Raw genomic sequence first — 14,888 nt, 5'->3', positions numbered from 1 at the left:
ATTCAGTTACTGCTTAGAATAACTTTGGTTTTCCCCAGTTGCTCCTTGCTGCCCTCACCCAGGCTGTGTGACACCCCCTCGGTGAGCAGAGGTGGGTACCCGCTGCGGCAGAGCCTCTGCCTTCCCCGACCTGGACATACCGCAGCTGCCGCGGGCGTCCGTGTCAGATCACACCTACCATATTGGCTTCCTGTCCCCAGAACATCAGGTTTTTGCAGCTAATGTGTGTGGGGGTGTCTCCTCCCGACAATCCCCACCCCCAGCAGCATCAGGCCTGTGCTGTTCGGGGTTTTGTTAAGCCGTTTAGTATTAATTGATTTTTTTTTCCATTTTTTCTTTCTTTCCCTGGGCGGGTCAATAGCTGGATGCTCAAGAGCAGAGGATCTATCAACTGCAGACCAGGCAGAGGGAGCGGCAGGCAGAACCGCAGCAGAATCACAGCCGGATCCAGCAGCTCAGCCCGGACCCGGACACCAGCCGCCAGCTGCAGGAGGGGCCCCAGGCAGGTAGGGGAAGACACCAGCCCGCGCTCGCTCGGCAGCCCAGCCTGGGAAGGGAACTTCATTGAACGCATTCACAGCAGCACTGACAATCTACTGTTCTCATTTACGTAGCAGCATAAGGAAGGGCTACAGATGGGAAAGCAGAGTTTCTCAACTCCCAGTGAGGAGGGGAAAGTCCAGGGAACCGGGAGGCAGCTGCGGCACTGCTGACTGTAAATAGGTGCTGGGATTGTGCTCGATTTGAGGGAGTGACTGCTGTGATGCACAGACGTGCTGGGTGCTGCTCCTGCTGCTGACCTTGGTGAGAAGGGAACGGGGTGGCCGGCAGAGACGGTGCCTCCCAGACAGCACTGTCCCGGCTGCGGGTGCAGCAATGTGCAGGGAGCAGGAGATGAGGCTTGGCCAGACCTGTCAGCTCTGCTGCTGGGGATGAAATCCCCAGTCTGCTGCAGGACATGCAGGCAATTGGGGTAAGATCTGAGAGAAGGCCTGTGCAGTGCAGGTGCCCATTGTCCCCGTGCCAGCTCTGTCTGCCTGGCCCTGCTGCAGCTCCTCGTCCCATCCCCGCAGCTGCTGCGAGTTGGAGTGTCTGCTCAGTGAATTCTGTTCCTTTATGTCAGCCTGCTTGCAGAGCGCGGGGCTCCCCGTCTCACAGCCACAGGCTGCCCGACGTCCCCTCGGGCACCGCTGGTCCTGAGCAGATTTTGGTCACAAGCTGCCACTGAGATCCAGGTGGCAAACAGCAAAGAGTGCTGACCTGGGAATGCGTGCTGCCGCCGCTGCTGCACGCGGCGGGATCGCCCGCTGCACCTGTGTCCTCCACAGCAGCACTTCCCATCTCTTTCAGCACCCTATTAGCCAGAAATATTATGTCTATTTTAACAACTTAATAGTTGTTAAAGACTAAAGCAGGTACTCCTGATGTTGGAATCCCAGGTACCAGCATGCTGGACGGTTGGAATGAGCTCAGCACAGCTGGTTTGTCTGAGCGGCAGGTCAGAGGCAGCATTTTAAAATGGGGTGAGTCCCTTACTATTCAAAGTGGAAACATTTTATTTCAGTTAATTTGGTGATGATGAAGATGTTATATGAATATGAACATATACAAAAAATATACACATTGCACCATATATTAATATGATGCAATTATTTTGTTTATTGCATTTGAAGGAAAATAAAAGAGATGTTGTTCTGTTTGCTGCCAAGTCATCCATTGTTCTCTGTGTGTGAAGAGCCAGCACAGTGTGGGCTGGACGTGCTGTGAGCCCACAGGAGGGCTGGGAGTGGGAAGTTTGTGTGTCTTTGTCCTTGGGTGTGAACAAATGAGTGTGTCAGTGCATGCCTGCATTTTGTTCTCACGTTTTCTTCTCACCAGGCGACCAGGTGTTGATTTGTGCAAGGACAGTGTGGCAGGGCAGGAATCACACTTCTGTTTCTTCTTACAGTTACACTGTCTTAGTTCCTTCCCATCCCTCCATCTCTTTATACTCAGTTCAGCTGAACCTCCTGCTCGTTTTGGTGAGAAATTGACAGATAAAACAATCCAGCTCTAAACTTTCTCTTACAAAATTTCTAATTAAAGTGCTGAACATAAAGCCCCATTACATAAAAATATAACACTACTCTGGGTCAGAACAGTGTTCCACCCGGTTCTGTGTCAGTGCATGTAGCAGCTTATCCCCGTGTCTGGGAAAAGCTCTTTTCCATGCAGAAAGCAGGGGCAGCTGGTGACACTGCCCCAGGTGCTCGCCCACCTCCTTCCTCAGCCCCAAAGGAGCCTTCAACAGTCCTTGAGGAATTTTCCTCCATAACTCATCAAACTGGCTTTGTAACTCACCTGTTATCCGGCTTTTGCAATGTCGTGTAGTATCGAGTACCACTGCCTGACCATGTGTGGGACACAGAGCTGCCTCCTTTTGTTCATTTTGAACCTGTCCCTCGACACTTTCTGTTGTTTTATTGGAAGAGACCACAAACAGTCATTCTTTAGTCACCTTCCCTGTGACACTTAGGATTTTATAGATCTCTGTCATGTTTCCTTTCCATCATCCTGTTTCCAGACAGAAGGGCCCCAATCTTGGTTTGCTTTGTTTTTTTTGAGCCGGACAAGTTGCCGATAACTCTCCCGGTTTGGGGGCTCTGGGCTCCCATGGCTGTGGTCCCGGGATGCCTGTCGGTGGCTGCAGATCCCAGAAGCCTCTGCAAGGAGTGTCGGGGTGATTTAGCACCGGGAGCATGAGTTATGGTCCTGCCCTTTGCAGAAAGGCTCGCAGCACAGCCCTGCCTGTCAGCTGGGTCCCCACCTGACCATGAGCTCTCCTGGTGAATGAATCAGGATTTGCCATATCGTTGTTTAATACAGCCCCCATGCTAATGTCTTTTTGAAATGAAACCAAGAAAGCTGTTAACCTCAGTTAGCCAGCTGTCCTCACCGTGACCTGGATAAATCATCATAGCAGGAGCTTTGAAGAACACTGCTCGTGCTGCTTTGGAAATGGAGCTGGAAAGGCAGGACAGTTCTTCCAGCTCGTGCCAGGAAGGTTTCTGCGCAGCGAAGGGCCTGGTGTGTTCTCCTGCCAGGGACTCTGCGCTGCTCCCACTGGGTGTCGATCCTGGGGCTCAAAAGGCTGGAGAACCCCCGTGTGCTCCCCCGAGAGCCCCGGCCTGCGTGGCCCAGGGTCACCCAGCAGCCAACACATTCTGATGTCTGCTGGAAAGAACAAGTAGAGCCTGAAGGGTGTCAGTGGGTGAGGAAGGCTCCGACACCCCATCTGTGTGACATGTGCTGCTGTGCCGTGAGCCTTGGCCTCAGCGCTGCCGTCCCACCCGCGGCGGTGAGCACGAGCCAGTGAGGCAGAGATGGGAGCACAGATCTGCTATCAGAACTTTTGGATTCAATTTCCTTCCTCAGCAGAATGTGCAGTTTCTTACATGTGCTGCCCTGAAAATGAGTTGTGTGCAACACGGCCGTCAGTCAGAGACCACCAGCAGAGCGAGGGAGCGCGATGCCGTGTGCTGCTGTCCAGTGGCTGGCCCATGGAAGCATCTTGACTCTGCTCCTCCGTGGCTGCAGGAATCTCCTGTCCTTTGCCTCCCTCCTGCTCTTGCAGTCGGTCATGGAGCTGCAGCAGCTGGAAAGGCACAACTGCCAGGGTCTCAGCGGTGGATCCATCCACTTTCTCAGTAACAGCAGCGCATCTCGCGGGAGATGCACGTTGTCCCCACAGAGCCCCACGCTGAGCAGCAGTGTGTTTGTTCTAAGCAGCACTCGCTTGGATTATGGGTCCTCAGTGGGAGGCTGGAATGTGCACAGCCATACACCACACCCCATATACCACACACTGTGTAGGAGGACACAGCAGCTCACACAGACACCCCAGCGCTGTCAGCAGACAGATGAGGCCAGAAGCACTGTACAGACAGACAGAGCCAGAAGCATGAGACAGACAGACTGGGCCAGAAGCATGGGACAGCCAGCGGGCATGGCCGGCAAGGGAACAGTGGTAGCTGTGCAGACCAGTACCTGGGTTTGAGACTTGTGCTACAGTACAAACGTTAAAGAGGGAATAAAGAAAACAGCAGAGCATTGGCGAAAATGGGCTGTGAGGCTGATTTCTGTCTGTGCAGCCTCTGAAGAGCAGCCTGTGGGGCTATGGAGAACCGGCAGCCCCCGGGCTGTGCGGCTCACGTGGAGCCGTGGCTGTTTGTGTAGCTGCAGAGCCTTCAAGAGAGACTTGGGAAAACCAGTTTGGATTCCAATGAATATTTACAATTACACTGCTCCAAAGCTGAATCCAATCACAGCGCTGCAGTATGCAGGCTTTGTGCATCAAAAGAAAATGAGAGGAAAGCAGGAAAGATGGACTTGCCTTTGGAGAGACTTAGAAACACAGATCTCTCTGCTTGTGGCAGAACTAAAATGCTTTATTTCTGATAGGAGCAATTTATTCTTCAGGCATTTTGCTTGATATTAGAAAGTGCCTGGCTGTTTTTGAAGTGAGAGTCTTCAGTAGATGGTCTTTAATTCAGAATGAAAGCAAGCAATGGAAAGTGTTCTAATCCGTAATTTTGCCATTGTACTAACAAACTTCAGAAATAGGGGAGCATTTCCAAACCATAGCTGGGGCCCCTTTCACTCACTGTGTTCTCGGTTACCATGTGGAAGCGGGCTAGGCAGACCCACCCTCACTAAAACCATACTTCTAATATATTTGGCTGATTACCATTGTCTGCCACTAAAGAGAATGATCTAACAGAAATGAAAGGGAAATGCTGCTGAACATTCATTGCAGCTCAGTATTGGCCTGTTCATTTTTGCAGTGGAAGGTACACAAAAATAATAGTGTGGGATAATTGCTGCATGGTCAAAAAAGGGAGGATTTGTGACTGCTAGATGGCTGCAGAGCATGGTGTGCAGCAGAGTGGGACATGTGTGACAAAGTGGGGACACCGCTTGAGGTGACAGCGGAACAGCCCCAAGCAGCTGCCCCCAGGAGCAGCTCTGCCCGTGCTGCCCACAGAGCGATGCTTTACAGGTGCCCAGGGGCGTCACCTTGGGATGTCTGATGTGTTTTCCTTGTGTTGGTAGTTGGGAGAGCAGCAGGAAAGGACTTGGCTAAAGGGGCACCCATCAGGATGCTTTAAGAAGACCTACAATGTGTCCCAGCAGTACTACATACTGGGGGTGTTCATGGAACTCTGGCAAATGGGAGCAGTTGTGGTACAAGGTCACTGTGAGAAGAGACAAAAGCACAGGGCAGGCTGGCAACAACACAGACCGTATAACCAGCAATTTGCTTCTTACTCCGACACTACACACACAGGACATCAGTCACCAGTGCTGCCGAAGCACGGCTGCAGCACTGAATGCTGCCTGCTGCTCTAACACACAGCACCTGCTCTTAATTAATTACCAGTATTCAAAGCATAGTCTTGCATTCCAGCATGCAGCCATTCCCTAGCACCATGGCTGCATGAGGGAGAACTCAGGATTTACACTGCAAGGATGTGGAATCACTCTGACACGGAGTGCGCTGACAAGCACAACTGACCTGGGAAAGCGGCATCTGGATGCATGCGACACATCCAACACTCGCCTCGTGCAGCCCGGGCCCAGCAGGCAGCAGCTCCGCACCCCGAGCAGAGGGCAGCACGCGGCTGTTTCAGACTGCGCTAATCCCTTTGTGCGTTTTGAAGATGCTGCTGTTTCCTGGTGCATTTCACCCTGTGGCTGCACACTCCCTTTGCAGGACGGCAATGTGAAGGATGCTGAGGCGAAAACCCGGGCAGCGGCTCTGTGATCTGCCGCGCTGCTGGGGCAGGGACGTGCTGTCACACCAGCCACGGCACGGGTGTTCCTGCAGCTTGGCACATACTGGAGTCGATGGCCCTCAGCATGAACTTGCGTTCTGTATAATACTGTCTAAGAGGCTTAAAATCGACTGTGAAGTTCCAATATAGCTACAAAGCCTGTTTTCGGTTTCTCCACTGGCAGCTTGCTCCAGAAGGAGACGGTGCAATTTGGCGATTGATTCTCGGAGTCTAGCTAGTGCATCTGCACTGGGATTTTTGGAATCATGTTGTGTAACATGAAAAATAGTAATTTCATTCATTTCAAGTTGTCTTGTGGGAATGACAGCTGCCCAAATTCCACATGAAGATGAGAAATGTGACAGAGAGCCCGGTACTGCGCGCACCAGAAATAAATGCAGTTTTGCACTCACTGGGAAGCCACAGTGATCCGTCTCGCTCTCCACAGCTTATCATAGGTTCTCACACCAGCTCCTGACAGACCTCAGTTGCTGTGGCCAAACCCAGTGCTCCAGCTGACCAAAAGAGGAGCAGCACGCTTGCGCAGCCCTGGCCAACACACAGCCTGCTGGAAAACTACCCAACAGTCACTAGTGTTAGAAGCAGATTAAAGCTCGAAGCAGCAGATGCTGCTGGAGAAGGACTTGGCACAACCGTCTATGGGAGCCACTCTCCAGAGCTGCCGTGGCGGCGAGGGTTCCCTGTGCCCAAACTGCATCTGAGTGGGCTGGGAGCGACCAGCGCGGCCATGCAGCCCTGACACACTCCAGCCCCTGTCCCCCCGTGGGACACGGCTGAGAGCTCCTGGGACAGGCCCCACGTCTCCCCTGGGCCCCACGTTCCCATGGTGGGAATTACATGGTGAGACCCACTGAGTGCAGGTCCTGCCTGACACCCGCCCCGGGCAGGTCAGGGACACCGACACCGCGACGGGGCTGACGTGAGCTCTGCTGCTCTGGAGCCCGGGGGGCTGCATTTCATCAATGGAAGTGGACTTTTATTTTCTCCCATTAAAACGTTTAGTTTATTTTTGAGTGCTGATAAACTTTGGGAGCTCACCATACCCTGTGTGAAGCAGTCTGACACAGCATGACATTAAAAAACTGGTTTTGTTTTGTAGTTATTATTACCTGCTAGTTTGAGTGTTTCTGGTTCTTACACTGAAGGGACAATGAAAAATCATACTGCAGACAACCTCTATATGCCAAACTTGATTTTATAATCCTCTTCAGTCATTTCTTTTCCAAGCTATCTACTTTTTCCTCATATGGAAAATATTCTTTGTATTTGATCACCCTTGTTGCTCTTCTCTGAAACCCTTCCAACTCCTTTTTTCTTGAGAGAGGCAGACCAGAGCTGCATATGGTAATCACAATGCAGTTTCCACTACAGATCTACTCAGTGGCATAACTGTTATCTGCTCTCCATTATTTTCCTAGTAATTCTTAACAGTCAGTTTGCCTGTTGGGCTGCTCCTGGGCACTGAGCAAACATTTCCATAGAACCATCTCTCCATCTATATCTGGTTTTATCTAGTAGAGCCCCAAGGCCTCGCTCCTCAGGGGGAACAGAGCAACAGCAGCTGGGACTGTGAGCAAAATCTTGAAATAAAGTGCAAATGCCCCAGAACTTCAGTGGGGTTAAGACCACCAGGCTGTGTCTTGTACCTTCAAGATCAGGGACAGCTGCTAAACATCTGAAAAACAAAAAATGATGGGTTAAGATGAGCTTCCCAACACTGCAGCCCTGTCCTATCCCCAGCATGTCTGCCCTGGAGCCCCAGCCCCGCCGGACGGGCTGCATGAGGCCGTGGACAGAGTCCGGGCGGGCAGAACCGCCGGGAATGGCCTGGACATGCAACCTCCCTCCGCACAGCACCCGCACCTGCACCCATCGCCAGGACTCCTTTGGATCCCACCTCCATGTCGTGTTCAAGCACAAAGGCCACTGTCACACAGGCCACGGGAGAGTGACGGCCCAGGTGGCACAGGAACAGGCCCAGCGCTCCAGCCAACACGGTTTGGTGCCGAGGAGCAGACACTCTATGGCTCCGTGATTCTGCTGGGGGCTCCTGCCCACCTCCCACCACTTGGCACAAGCACCCAACCAGAGAATGCAGCTGGAGCCCTGCAGATAAATGCTGATGTTGGTATCAAAGAACACAAATAATAGCGTGTTCTCTCAGTCCTTTTTTGCATTTCGTTTCTGTAGATTCAGAGAGGAGCAGGGAGGGATCATGCAATCTGACCATCTGTACCTGCAGCCAAGACGGGTTTGCGTGTGACTGCGGGATGCAATGACCTGTGTGACAAAGGCAGCATCACAAGGGCGTTCAGCCGGACATGGAGACATCAAGAGAGGGCAAATGCAGGACTTCCTCCCTTGGCAGTCAGTCCCTCTGCACCGCCCCTACCAGTTTGTTTTTCTCCGATGACTGCTGTGCCAGTGGGGCTAATGAAGTTTTCTGTGTAGCACATGTGTGGTATCAACTTTGTTTCTCCTGGTTTTTATGCTTTATCTTTTCTGCATCTTAGAACACTCATTTTTTGGCCAGAGACTTAAGGTTAACCCCAAGGAAAGGAAGGGCATGAGGATCCTCTCTTTCTGCCTCTATTTCTGCATTCCCATGCCTGCCCAACCTGTGGGGGTTCTCCTGTGCTCCCTCACCCAGCTCCCTGGTTTCTGGCCTCCCTGCTTTCCCCTTCTCCCGTCCCATGCGCTGTTGCTGCTGGTTTGGGAGGAGCCCAGAGCCGATTCAGATAGAACAGTCCAGGTGCACCATTCATGTCCCAGCAGTTCGGTCGCTGTAAGTGGATGAACCACCGAGGGACCACGTTCTGTGACCATGACAGGTCACCCCCGCCTCGTCCAGAACAAGCAGACGGCTGGAGGGACAGAGGTGGATCTGCTTCAGCTTTGCTTGAGCTGGGAACAGTGGGGCAGGTTCCTTCCTTACTTTTGCCAGTGTAGCTGTTTCCTCTATTTTTACTCATCCAGCTATTTTTCTCCTTTCTCTGGAGGGGACCCTCTCCCAAGAGCTACCATGTTTTTTTAATAAGTATTTTTCAAGTAGCTGGCTGAGACCCTGGAAAGGATAATGAGATAATTTTCATTGCAGAATGCAAAGCCACGCAAGACTTTCCTGTTTGTTTTTTCTCCCCTGTAGATTCTGACCACGCTATTGATAATTTATGTTTCTTGATATTCCTCACCAGCCAAACACAGACTGTGCCCCCGACAGCACCCACGTGTGATTAGACCAGAGGTGCTGGCTTCCTATGAACAGAGAGAATTGGAAATTATCACCAGAACCGCAGAGAAATAACCTTTCAGGCTCATTAAAATTCCACGAACGCGAATTCTGCTCCTGTTTTCCCTTTCATGAGTCCGGCCGGCGGCCGCTCTGCTGGGAGCCGCTCCCCTGCCCGGCCCCGGGCAACGCCGCAGCGGCGGCACCGCACACCGGGCACGGGCAACAGGCACCGCTACCGCGCAGCGCCACCGGGCCCGCCGCACGGCCCCCGCTGTGACCGAACGGGAAACCGCGCGTTCCGGGAGGGCCCGGGCAGGCGGCGGGTCGGGGGACGCGCTCCCCAGCCCCGCGGTGCTGCTGGGCGGGCGGTGTCTGCGGCACCGGGTCCCCTCGGTCCGCTCCCGCCGTCCAGCCGCCGGGGGCTGCCCGGGACCCGCTCCCGCGGCGCGGCCCGCCCGGCGCTGGGCAGCGCCCCGCAGCCCAAGCGGGCGGCCCCGCGGCCCGGGAGAACAAAGGTGCCGCTGGGGCCGCGGGAGGAGCCGCTGCCGCCGCGCGCGCAGCGCGGGCCGAGGGCGACCCCTGCCGGACGGCGCCGGCAACGCGGGGGCGGGGCGGGGCGCGGAGGAATCCGGGGCCGGATCGGAATGCGGCACTGCCATCGCGGCGTGTCGTGTCCCTGCGCCGCCCGCAGGGATTAGACTGGCTTTCCCGCTGGTTTCACTTCCCCCCGCACTCCCCTTTCTTTTTCCTTCTTTCTCTGCTCCCTCCCGGCCCGACGGCCTCGCATAGACCACCTGAGCATTCTCAAAGGCATTTTTGTTGTACTCACAAGTGTTTGTTTCTCGGGAACATTCAGGCCACACGAGGATACAGTCTTGTTATTTTGTTATTCTTCCTGTGGTCAGAATTATTTTTAACACTAGTGATTTTTCACATGCAAGTGTTTTTCCACTCATTCTATAACTCGGGAATAGCTGAAAGAAGGTTAATCAAGCACTTGAATTAAATGCACCTTCACACAAAGGCTCACCATGGAAAACTCTAGCTTGTGACCCAAAGAGTTTCAGGAGGCGTTTGTGTCCCTGGTCCCCACAGGCACTGATGGACGCGCAGCCCCAGCTCACTCTGCGTGCAGGATAAACCCCGGACCGGCTCTCGGCGCGGGTCGGTCAGCGCCGGCAGCCCCGGCACCCACCGCTCAGGGTCTGCCGGCCCCGCCAGAACCAGCATCTGCTGTGGGATCAGGAACCAGGGAACAGAGAGGAAACGAGCAGCCCAGCCCTGCGTTCCATGTCCACACTGTCTCCTGCAGCGTTCCGTTCACTCTGCAAGAGTTAGCTGCTCGAGCACGTGCTTTATTTCCAGTGTACATTTGGCTTATTTCATCTTGCAGCCATCAGACTGAGATGTCCTCTCGCATGCTGGATCTAAGAGCCTTGTGAGCAACTCTCTGCTCCACAAAACCACATACATACAGACGTGTAAGCTATTAAACAGTTCAGCTACTCGGAGAGTCCTCCTTTTAAAATACCACCCAAAACCACCAGGTGTGTTAAGGAGCTGGACCTCAGGCCATGAGCATGGGACACATCTGGACAACATGAGATAAGAAAGCAAAGAAAATAAGGACTTAAAGTCCGCCCTGTCCAGGGATTTTCCCCATTTTCCATGTGCAAAAGCACAATCATTTTTTTCTAAAACCTGGCCGTTTAGGGTGGCTGCTGGAAACAGTGTCCAGTGCGGGTACAGGGGGGCTGAGGGCAGCAGCACCGTCCCACAGCCGCCCCCGCACAGGAACAGCCAGTGCTGGCTCCAGGGCGCAACCCCAGGTCAGTCGGGTCCCTCCTGCCACCGTCTGTCACAGGTGACACTGGGACCTGTGGGTTTGTTACCTGTGTGTGGATGTTTGCAGCTACCCCTCGTGTATACCACAGCTGATGTGCCACAGTCTCGGCTGGACGTTCAGCAGCACAAACAGCCATCGGTGTGTCCAATGATGCTCCAAATACAGCGGCTGCTGCTACACAAGCTATTTATGCATTCACATAGTCACCAGCAAGACCTTAACTTATCTCTGCTTCAGCTTCCCTGTGCAAAATGGGGATAATAGCACTTGCTCATTTTGCAGAAGAGCTCTGCAGTTCAGTTCATGAATATAAAGTAGTTTGAGATCCTCCGACGGAAGGTGCTGGAGATGGACAAAGCGCTTCTGATGACACAATGCTGAGTCCCCAGCACTGGTCTCACCCAGCCACAGTGTGTTTGCTAATCCGAGTGTGTAATCAGCGTGTACACAGGCGACGTGTTGATCCAGGCTGTGTGACACACAGCGACTTCAAAGCGCCCCCAACGTGAGCTCGCGTGTCCCGAACGCGCAGGGGTGTCTGTGCCCGCAGCACCACGGACCCACCGAGCTGGTGATGGCGGGACCACGAGGGGGTGTACAGCTAAATACAGACATGGGGACATGAAACAGAACATCCACATTGCCCTCCTCGCTCCCCACCTCTGCCTCTCAGCTCCTCCGGATGAAGTCCCAGCTTTGTTTTCCTGATTTCCATTTTGTATCCTAAAATATTCACTCCAAGTTCCGCTTGACAGACATCCCTAATCTAATCTCCATGTCTGCTTTCTAATTTTCACAGTCAGGATAAAACAAATTGGCTGGCGTTAATTGCCTGTGCTGCGGCCTGGAGCTTTGAGCCGTGATTTACGAGCTCAGAGCAGGCGCTCTGCAACACATTTTTCTTAATTTATTTTTAATGAGTCTCTCAATTAATTTTCTTGGAAACATCTTAATGATGTTGGAGGCGGGTGTTAATGAGGTTTGTACCAGTGCCTCATTTTGCATATTTTAAAGTACTGAATGGCATCACAAGCAAGCTCCTAGTCCTAAACCACAAACAAACTTAAGGCTGGAGACAGACGCCCTGCTCAGCTCACTCTGCTGCCTCAGCTTGGCCTTTCAGGCTGTTTGGGATGGTTGGTGACTGTGAACGTCAGGAGGCTGGAGGTGGGCAAGCCTGTGGGGATGGGATGACCCGGGTGGCATGGGGGGGCCAAGGGGCCGCGCTGGGACATGCTGGTGGCTGGACGCTTCTGAACAGACGGGACCAAAGCCTGGGCTCAGTGCCTGGGCATGCTCGACATCCCCGTGACACGGACACCCTGTCCCCCATGCCCCCCAGCCAAACCCTTTGGGCAGGGACAGGCTCTCCAGGGCATCTGTGCCGGCTCGCGGGGTCCCCAGTAATTGCTGGCGTGTGTGTCGAGAGAGGCAGCAGCTGGATCGCCTTTGTTTTCACTCAGCACGTCAGTCTTCATTAAACCCCAGGGGAATTAAAAAGGATGCACTTTTGTCCCAGCCAGAACGTGGCAGCTGTTTAATTTCAATTAACGTGGCACTGAAAAGAATAACATTACGGCAGTAATTAAAGTGAGACAACTCCCACCCCAGCACGGAGTGCTGCTGGCTTGCCCAGAGAGGGGCCAGGGTGGCCCCCCTGTCCTCCCAGTGCCAGGCACAGCGGCTGTGTGTCATGGTGTGGGTTGGGATGTGGGTCGAGATGTGGGTCAGGATGTGGGTCGGGGTGTGGGTCAAGCTGTGGGTCAAGGCTGTGGGTCACAGCTGTGGGTCACAGCTGTGGGTCAGGGTGTGGGGCTGCCTCAGGAGGAGCTGGAGCGGGTTGAGCCGGGCCAAGGCAGGCATTGCCTGCACCCGGGCAGCAACGCTGGCAGCGCGGCAGCAGAGGAGAGGACACAGCAGCAGGTCAGGTGTGCGGCACAGCTGCCAACAGGCCCCTCAGAAACACTGGCACAAGGTTCAGCCCCACTACAGCTGCCCCGCTCTTGGAGCCCGTCCATGAGCTCAGCTCAGTACAGCTCAGCACAGCTCAGCTCAGTATGGTACAGTTCAGGACAGCTCAGCAGAGCTCAGCTCAGTACAGTAGAGCCCAGTACAGCTCAGCTCAGCACAGCGTGGCATGCATGGCGCAGGGCAGCATGATATTATGTGTTGCACAATGCAACATGGCACAGCTCGGCACAGCGCAGCACACCTGGCACCGCACAGACCATCACACCAAGAGCAATAACCAGCTGGGCAGCAAGCAGAGCCTCGTGGCACAGCCAAGGCTGCTGTGTGCAGTGACAAGGGCAAACGAGGTGGCAAAGGCCCCCTGAGCAGTGGTGCAGTTGGGCTGTGGTGCTGCAGAGCTGGGCGGGTGCTGCTGCCGGCAGCAGAGCAGTGCCGAGCCATGTGTGCTGGGCAGAGCTGTGCCACGTGTGCTGTGCCGAACTGTGCCACATGTGCGTGCCGAGCTGTGCCATGTGTGCTGTGCTGTGTGTGCTGTGCTGAGCTGTGCCATGTGTGCTGGGCAGAGCCGTGCCATGTGTGCTGTGCCATGTGTGCTGTGCTGAGCTGTGCCATGTGTGCTGGGCAGAGCTGTGCCATGTGTGCTGTGCCACATGTGCTGTGCTGAGCTGTGCCATGTGTGCTGGGCAGAGCTGTGCCATGTGTGCTGTGCCACGTGTGCTGTGCTGAGCTGTGCCATGTGTGCTGGGCAGAGCCGTGCCATGCAGAGTGGTGTGGGCAGCTCCAGGCTCAGTCCCAGCATGTGAGCCAGGTGCTTCAGAGGAGAGCAACCAGCTTTAATTAAAGCAGCAATAAGGCCATGACAGAGCACCAAGGTAGAGGATGGCAGCCACCAAGGCTCTCTGCCCTGGCTGCCGCTGCCTGAACAAGACTGAAATCTGCAGGGAAATTCTGTTCCCTTGCACTGGCAGAAATTAGGGCTAAATTCAATTGTGTTGTGCACAGTGGGGGTTAAGTGGCCCTGCTCGCAGGACTGTTGGTGCTGCACTCCCACCGCCCGTGGCTGCAACCCGCTGGTGGAGCAGGTCGTCATGGCAACTGATGATTTCTATTATGATACATCTGGATTCACCTTCTGGGCCCAGCTTGGCCTTGGAAATTTCCAGTTAAAACACTTGTCTGTGAAAGCGCACGCAGCGCCAGCACGGGGCGGCAGCACCGGAGCTCCATGGTGTGGGTGGCTGGGCCAGCAGGTCCCGGGGCAGCGCTGGCACCTGGTGACCCGGGCAGGGCACGGAGCAGCCGCCTGCTGCCCAGGGCTGTCGGGCTGTGCGGAGCTGCCCCATCTGCTCCCACCACAGCGAGCACTGGCCTGGGCTGCAAGGCCCACCCAGCAGATGCCATTTCACCACACTGACCCCTCTGTGCCAGCACTTTGCCTCTACAGACGGGTTTTCCTACATCTGCATGCTGACCGAGCACTGTCTCCCTCTGCGGTCATGTCTCACACGGCGCTCTGGCAGCCCAGCAGGTCGCACCCACAGCTCCCACCCGTGACATGGGGCAGGTCCCAGTGCCCTGGGGATGGCTGAGGTCACTGCCTGCCCAGACTGGACAACAGTTCCTCCTGCCAGTACCAGTCCCTCCCTGTGCACCAGCTCAGCGTTTTCCTAAGAGCAGCAGTGAAGGTTCACTCAGGGCTGCGCGGCACGATTTCCTTTTGCCAAACCGCTTGCTCTCTCCCCAGCACATCAGCATTGCACGTTTCTGCTTATTTGGGTTCCTAGCGACTCCCCCAGCAGCAGCTGTGCTGACAGCCAGGCTCATGGCCACCCGTGGAGCTCCTCCTTGCCCATGGATGCTGCTCCTGCCCCAGGAAACTTCTGGGGACACTCAGCCTCCCCGTGGCCCGTGGCGCTGCCAGGACTGGCCCTGCAACGGGTCCCACCTGTGTCTCCTGCTCGGTGTGCAGGACAGGGGCCACACTGGCCACACTGGGCTCCACCAC

At 54.7% G+C, this 14,888-nt stretch overlaps 1 long non-coding RNA gene across 2 annotated transcripts in view; it reads left to right on the top strand.

Annotated features, from left to right (window-relative positions):
* LOC135575306 (uncharacterized) overlaps positions 1-8,289 on the top strand; it is a 49,180-nt gene extending 40,891 nt beyond the window's left edge. For both annotated transcript variants that reach the window (XR_010465802.1, XR_010465800.1), the window contains one exon: positions 362-8,289. This is a non-coding gene — a long non-coding RNA (uncharacterized LOC135575306). The remainder of the gene's footprint in view (positions 1-361) is intronic.
* Positions 8,290-14,888: the final 6,599 nt, after the last annotated feature.

Source organism: Columba livia, chromosome 13, assembly GCF_036013475.1.
Source record: "Columba livia isolate bColLiv1 breed racing homer chromosome 13, bColLiv1.pat.W.v2, whole genome shotgun sequence".
Classification (NCBI taxonomy): Eukaryota; Metazoa; Chordata; class Aves; order Columbiformes; family Columbidae; genus Columba; species Columba livia.
This window is presented reverse-complemented; position numbering and strand designations above follow the sequence as displayed.